This window comes from Alexandromys fortis, unplaced genomic scaffold (genome assembly GCF_014885135.2).
Source record: "Alexandromys fortis isolate MF-2015 unplaced genomic scaffold, M_Fortis_MF-2015_v1.1 scaffold_181, whole genome shotgun sequence".
NCBI classification, from domain to species: Eukaryota; Metazoa; Chordata; class Mammalia; order Rodentia; family Cricetidae; genus Alexandromys; species Alexandromys fortis.
In genome coordinates, this window is record NW_026068069.1 from 1,139,776 (window position 1) to 1,147,845 (window position 8,070).

The 8,070-nt window shown below is 39.2% G+C and overlaps 1 long non-coding RNA gene across 1 annotated transcript; it reads left to right on the forward strand.

Moving 5' to 3' along the window:
• Nucleotides 1-7,834, forward strand: LOC126487846 (uncharacterized). The gene is made up of 4 exons (XR_007588517.1): nt 1-119; nt 5,262-5,373; nt 5,490-5,649; nt 7,624-7,834. It is a non-coding gene; the product is annotated as an uncharacterized lncRNA (long non-coding RNA).
• The last annotated feature ends 236 nt before the right edge of the window (nt 7,835-8,070 follow it).

Genomic DNA, 8,070 nt, shown 5'->3' on the forward strand with positions numbered 1-8,070 from the left:
TGTTGTGGTGTCGTTGAACTGCTGAAGTGCTATTAATTAGCACTCCTTGGGACGTCACATGACACCGACATAGAAAATCCCTGCATATTGAAAGGTTGAGCACTTGTGTGATACACAGGGTAAGTGGCCTTCTCAGTTACAAGAAGCAAGCTTTTTCTTGTCCTTTTACATCCCAACTCAACTTCAGAAATTTGCAGAAATTCATCCGTTATGTGGTTCAATGTGATGGTTTTGTTAACATGTTTCCCAATTACGAGCATTTACCCTCACAGGCATGTGTGCAAAATGAGTGCCCATTGATCTACTTCTACTACTCCTTTTGCTCTTTGAATGATTACAAGAGTGTTATTTTATAACATTTGATAGAGGTAGCCAGCCTGTTTGTGTGAGTGGAACTATGAAAAGAGGCTTTGCTATATTGATTCTTCAGTTGCGAAGATTATGCTGTATTCCAGGCAGTTTGGACATCATTTTGACTGAATTAAGAGATATTTGCTCTCTATAACTCAGTGGACAAAGAAAGCACCTTTCTTGTGCTGTAATTTGTATAATTTCGCTTTAGGTTCGAATAATTGGGCTGCCTCTGGGGTGCTTGTTAATTATTTGCAGAAATGACTGGCGGATAAGTTGGTGAACTCACTTTCAGAGTCGCTCCCTTGAAGCAAAGGAGGACCATCCAGCCATATGGGAGACCAGGTGGAGCAAAACAAGGAGAAAGAGAAGTCTCATCCCGACACATCCTGCCTGGCTGCCCTTTCCCATCCTTCTGATCCACAACGACTCCAGATTTTCTTTACCTCTAGGGTCCAGAGCTCAAACCAGTGCCTGAGTGCCTCCATCTAGGCTTCTGAGTCTAGAACTAAGAATCGCATCGCAACTCCCTCGGCTCTGAAGCCCTCTTAGACTTGTGCTGACCCGGTTCGCTGGTTTTGATGTTCTCCAACTCTCAGATGGCCTATCACAGTGCTTCTCCATAAAGAAATGAGCCAACCCTCATAATAAACACCATCCTGTGCCTCTGCACATCTTCCCAAATCTGTCTCTCTGGACAGCATGGACTGAAACAGTTAGGCCCCTTGCTGTTGTTTGAGTGATCCCGGAGATATCACTTTCAAGTTACGATGAATTTTTGCCGTGTCTACTCGATTTATCCTGTATCACATCAGACAGGATTCAGCTCCTGATGAGTAGTTTTGGCCACAGACTTATTCTTTCACAATCAGGTGTTCCATTTCCATCAAAGCCAACTAACATGAGTGTGGTTATTTCCCAAAAGATATTAAAATCTTGTTACAAAGGGGATGGATTTTCTGCAGAACCTCATGAGTCTTTGTTGGAGTCCTCACAGGGAATTTTGCCACAAACCCTACCTGGACTATTTTTCTTCACTAATTTCTGCAGCCCACTGGGGTTGACAGATCATATGACCTAAGTTGAGGCTTCCTACGGAGTCCTTTTCATCCCATGAGCCTACTCCTGATACTTCCTGCAAATATGAAGTGTTTCTATCCTAATTTAAATAAGAGTACAAATCAACAGACACAAACTGTGTGTTCCACATGCAATGTGATCTGATTGAATAGAGATACTGCATCTGCTATGGCAGTGACTGCTAATCAGAAGAACGCCTGGATTCACATTCCAGGGTCTATTTACCATTTTCCAGAACCAGATTGACGGATTAAATGGGGATGTGATGGTGATCATTCTATCTGTATCCTGCAGGGATGGGAGCAGAGAAAAACGTAGAGCTCAATAAAAATCAATAAAAAAATTTTTAACTCTAAAATACATACATACATAAATAAATAAAGGCAGAACTAACTTACACCATAAACTTATGACATTTTCTTTACTGCACAATGTGTTAATATGATCCTTCCTTTGCATTCTCTGGTGCAATGCCTCTTGCTTGCACAAAAGAAGATCCATTCGATATTAGTATTGTGAAGTATACTAATAACAATAATGCATTGGGGATCACAGAAACAATTACTAGACACATCTTTGCATTTAGTGAACCTACTGTAATTCACTCTTGAGCTACGCTTTTCCTGGGTGCTGTGCTACTTTCAAAAAGGGAAACCATATCTTAAGTCTTTTTGATGATAGCAGGGTCAACTCAGATTGTTTCCACAATGGTTTCCAAATGTCTGAGGATTCCCTTCATCCTCCCCACGCTACATAGCTATATGAGTAGAGACAGAAGTGCCCTCAGAAAAGGGCTGAGGACTCATTACTGTGCATAGTTGCTGTAGTCTAAACAAGGTCGTCCCTCTCAGAGACTAAATCACCTCTTAATGACTACGGAATGTGCAAAGTGGATCATGTCTGGAAACTAAAATTGTGACTTTTACTGAAACTGCTCTAAGTTTTCTGTCTCTGGTTTCTTGTGCTTGAATATACCCACATCTTCGTGTGTCTATTTTGTTGTATGGAATCTGTGTTCGATTATCTACCTCTATAATTCTGAACTGTACCCCCATGGGGTACCACGTCCACACTGGTGATCACTACTATAACCCTCACTCTTGTGGCTGTGCTACACTAACTGGCCTTTATTTCACAGTGTTAGTTTCAGGGCTGTCAGTGACTCGAGCTACTAAAAGGTTCTCCTGCTGGCTCTTGTCTACAGAGGACAGCCACTATTGAACTTGTCCAATGGTGGTGTTACCATGTATTTTCATGACTTTTTTCCAACATTTCCCAATATCTTTTGTGCTGCTATCATAGACTACACAAGATTTGCTCATCTATTTATAGAACAGATTTTTTTTCTTATATTTCTGGAAAACATTTCTCTGCCTCTTCTACAGGATTTCCCAAACTCTACCTAAAGTTTGACTGTGGGTTTGCAGGTTTCTATCATTTGCTGGATGAAGATTCTGATGAAAAATAGACAAGGTACCAATCTAGCCGCAGCAGATGGCCACTTCAGGCTACTATCTGCTATTGCTAAGAGTTTTAACTGGGGTCACCCTTGTAGATTCCTGGGAGAATCCCTTGTGCTATGTTGCAGTTCACAATAAATCTCAACACAATTCTTTATAGACCTTGAAAAAAACAATATTCAATTTCACATGGAAAAACAAAAACAATAACAAAAAACCCAGGATACGCAAAACAATCCTGTACAATAAAAGAACTTCCAGAGGTATTACCATCCCTGATTTCAAGTTCAAATACAGAGCTATGGTAATAAAAAAAATCACATGGCATTGGCATAAAAAGAGACAGGTGGGTCATGGAATCTAATTGAAGACCCAGAAGAAAATCCACACACCTGTAGACACCTGTTTTTGTTAAAACAGGTGGGAAAATTATACAAAATTATACAGTGGAAAAAAAGAAAGCATCTTCAACTAATGATGCTGGTCTAACTGGATGTTGGCATTGTAGAAGAATGCAAATAGATCCATATCTATTATCCTACACAAAACTCAAGTATATACTTTTTAATTGACAAAGGTACTACTCCAACTTTTCTGTCATCTCCCAAACTTAGCATGACTCGACAAAGCAATAATTGCCTTACCTTCCCAGATTTTTTCATAGGTTCTCCAGGTGCTTCAATTATTAACTTTTGATGATTTCAGCCTGTTAATTGTTGTGTGTATTTCCACTGGCATGGACGTCTAACCAAATATGTTTTTCTTGCATCTACAGAAGTTCTACTGGTATTTTCACAGAGTAGATGTTCGCAATACAGACTTCACAGGACTAATTGATGGAAAGTTATTGGTTTAGTTGAAGTTTCATTTTTAAAAAGGAGTTGGTAGAATTTATTAAATTGCTCAAGCATGAGGAAACAAAAGGAAAACAAGTCAAACATGCCTCACCTGCTGACACATTCTGGCTTAGTATATTCTTCCTCCATCTATAGCTCTGGATTTTCACTAAATTTAAAACTCTACCAACTATATCTGTTGATTCTTAGGATAGTTTCTCACTGGACCATGAAAAAATGCTAGAGATCCATGGTGTATGGTCTGTTTAAGACTCCAAGTTTTTAACAGATCTTTGCATTTGATTAAACTGGGGATCAAACATTATCAAGATGTTAACCAAATCTGTCAGTACTACAAACGTGGTGAGATGTCCATGTCTCTATTTTGTTCCCATTCATTTTATTTCCAGGTAGAAAAGACGGTGTTTAAAAAGCCTTTCCATGTCTATTTCTAAATGACTTCAGAAATTTTTAAACCAAGCTACACAAATAACTTTCAGGGTCTGAAACATCTCATTCCAGTTCAGGTCGTGTTTTTATCTTGTTCGCCATAGAAAGATGGGCGCATATCAGGACTTAACAGTCTTCCAACCTTTCCTATACTTCTGAGAAGAGCACTATTATTTTCTTTTGTCATTTCCCTTCTTTTTTCGCTTCTTCGCTTTCTGATCTTATCTCCCAAGCCCAAAGCTAAAGTATATATGATTTAGTGACTATATTTCTACATAAGGCAGCTTTACCTGGGCATTGAAAACACGAGACAAACAAAACCAGCAGGAATCCAACTACTGAATTGTTTCTTATTTACGTGCACTATTGAATTGTTCAGTTGGGCTGTTACGTTTCCCATTTTGACTCATAGTGTATTTGGAATACATAACAGCACAACTGAACAATTCAAATTTTTAATATCAGCTCCGTTAGAAATGACTGTATGAAAATGGACTTGAAGCTGGAGAAATGGCTCAGTGAGCAACAGTATTTGTTGCTTTTGTAGAAGATCCAGGTTCATACTCAGCAGCAATGTCAAATGGCTCACGACCATTTGTACCTCCAGCTACAGGGGTTCTGATGAATTCTTCTGGCCTCCCCCATGTGCACATACATACACTTAAGCGCGTGCACGCGCACACACAGACACACACACACACACAACTAAAATAAGGTAAATAAATCTTTTTGAAAAATAAATAACTTAAAGAAAATTTTCTCAAACTTACCAGTTCATTTCCTGTGTCGCGGAGCTCATGACTTTGGGACAGGATTTGGAAAATAAAATTAGTTAAAAGCAAAACTTATTTTATATTTCCAATTATACAGATCTGTATAATTTCAAATTATACAGAATCTCTAACTTTACCAAAATTCCCGTTTATAAGAAACAAACCCATCTAGAGTTTGAGTTAACCAAAAATTACTGACAAAATGCAAAGCAGTCTGGAAAAGTTAGCTCCTGTTCAAGTCCTTGGTTTTTATCATATTACCTGTAGCATCAAAGCCTAATTTGCAAAAGAATTTTTTTTTCTTTTTCCAGAAAGCTCAAGATTTGCTCTTCAAGCTACTAACTACTAAGGACGAAAATGCCAGCTTGGAGTCATTTGATTGTCAGCAATCATCTTGACGCCTCTCTATCTTATCACACTGTGGTAAGTATCATAAGCATTGCTGTTTCCCGTAGTCCACAGCCCTTGTAGCTATTCATCCATATACATATGCCTGCGTTTTCTCTCTTTTCTAACTAAAACATTGGTTTGTTCTGTAGAAGGACTCTGTTCCTTTCATTCATTGAGTATATAGTCCAAAGTCAGTATCTGCTTGCTGAATAACCAGGACAATATCATACCATTAGAAGAATGAATAGACATGAGGAACTGCATTTGCACACATGGACAGTGACAGCAAACATTTCAGTGCACACTGAGGTAAGTGACACTCTGTCCTTGAAGTTTATATTGCTGAATTGTGACTGCCTTTATTAATATGAACTTGTTAATGTTCAAGGCATGAAACATTAAACATTCATGCTATATAAGATTAATAATATAAATCTTAGGCTCATGGATGCTTACATTTCTATTTCACTCTGCCATTCCAACCTCTTATGAACCTCTGGTTTTACTTTTATATATTGGTAACCATACTAAAGGTTCTCTAAAGATGAGATACAATGTAAAATATTGAGAATGTTAATAATTTGCCCTATGGCCACTGAATTCATTGGTGTCACAAAGTAAATAATAACCAGTATTGAACAGAGAAGGTGTTCAATGACTATATGCATTTTATTGCCGAGCTCTCATACCTTCAGTAATCCATTCCAGAAGAAGAAAAGTGGCTCTGCTAAGCTGGCTGTCTGTGATCATATGCTTCCAGTGTGGGCAGATGCAGATCTTTATCAAGAAAGCACATTTGTTTGGTGGAGACATTATGGCCCCAGCCTTGTTGGCTCTGGTCCTTTGTCAGTTTCCTGTCACATTTAGCAGAATATGTTTGACTGTCCTGACACTGTGAGGGTCTAAAGTTGTCTTGTTTTAGACCTCTATTATCAGCCCCACTGGCTTTTGTGTTTTTCCGTAACAACATCTGTGAGGGGTGTAATAAGTTCCATAGCAAGCTCAAGGATAAACGGTATGATTCATTGACAGAGGAAGATGGAGAGAACTTCTTTTCTGTTGTTGTTTGTTTGTTTCTCAAGACAAGGTATTTTTGTTTCTCAAAACAGGGTTTCTCTGTGTAGCCTTGACTGCCCTGAAACTGGCTTTATAGACCAGGTTGGTCTTGAACTCAGACATCCACCTGCCTCTGTTTCCTGAGTGCTGGAACAAAAAGCGTACACCATGACACCCAGCAAGAAGTTATTTCTTTATTGACATGATTTGAAATCAAATATCTGGAAGTTCACAAATGCTCTGCATTTGTTTTCCTTTGATTTTTCCTGTTTTTACACAAATGGTGATGATATTACACACTGATCGTTAAGAACTGAAGGTGTTTAGGTCATGCTGAGCAGAAGCACACAATCCCTTTTTGCGCTGTGGGGCTCATATCACTGAGGTTTGCAGGGATTTTATAATTGCTGGTTTTTCCTGTTATTTTAAAATTTCTCGCAGAGTTTGTAATGAAATATCTTGCCAGAGACTCTAGAAGAGAGACTTTGAAGTCCTTTTGATCTTACAGAAACTCGCTGGTCCTTAACTAAGGAGAGCCGCTGACAGATCTCTCTGCTGTTCTTCAATGATATCCTTAGTCATGATGAAAGGGTCTCTGTTGGCTTCCTTCCCTGTTAGATGATGCCAGTGAAAGTCAGTTTTTCCAGGATGGTGAAGAGCCCTTCATTCGAGTGGCACTTTTCAATTTCTGGTCCTCCATCACCCTCAGCAATCATTTTTTCATAAATTCATTTCTACATTCAAAAAAATTGAATAGCTATCACGAGTCAGCTGTTTGTTATAAACCCTAAGCAACCAAGAAAAATGACAGTGTCAATATTTCTGATAAGAGCAGGAGGATGAACTAGTAAAAATGGGGTTTTCAGGGGGGAATCCATGTATCTATGTGGGTGAAGGAAAGTTTTATGGAGGTTTGATTTATCATGTATAAAATTATCAGGTCCTCCACACAAAAGCAAAGACCAACAGCTTAGTGACCACAGAGGTTTAGGTTCCTCCAGCCCCTGAATGTCCTAGGCATACTTGGTTGAGTGTAAAAGCCATTTGATAAAAGACAGTTGATTGTTCCAACTCCAGGTATTGTGTGGGCTGACTGGCTGATAAAAAGAAGCCCAGTTCAATATTATGTGATGTGAACTTACAGCTGAATAAGCTATGTTAAAGGCAAGGGAAACACTTAAAACTCCAAGCACCTAATGATTTCAGTGCTTTCACCTTTACCTCCAGGTACTGTTCCAGTTAACCGTTGTTGACTTGAGGAGACAAATGAGAGGAGCTCGGAAGAGGAATCTTCAATTGCCTCTGTCAGATTGCTCTGCGGGCTTCTCTGTGGGGCATAGTCATAATCAGTGATCATTGTGGGAGGGCCCAGCTTACTGTGGACAGTGCCACCCGTAGAAAACTGCTCCTGAGTTGAGTATCAGAAGGCTGAGGATGCAATGAGCAACAGGACAGTGATCAATGTTTCTCAGGTGGCCTCTGCGTCTGTTCGTGCCGCAACCTTCTTCAGTGATCGACTGTGGCCTGGAGTTGTAAGATGAAATAAACTCATTCTTCCCTAGGTTGCCTTTGGTTATGGTGTTTATCACAGCAATAGAAAATCAAACTAATACAGAAAACAAATATTGAACTTTTTGAGTAAACGAAGAGAAAGAAAGAAAGAAAGAGAGAGAG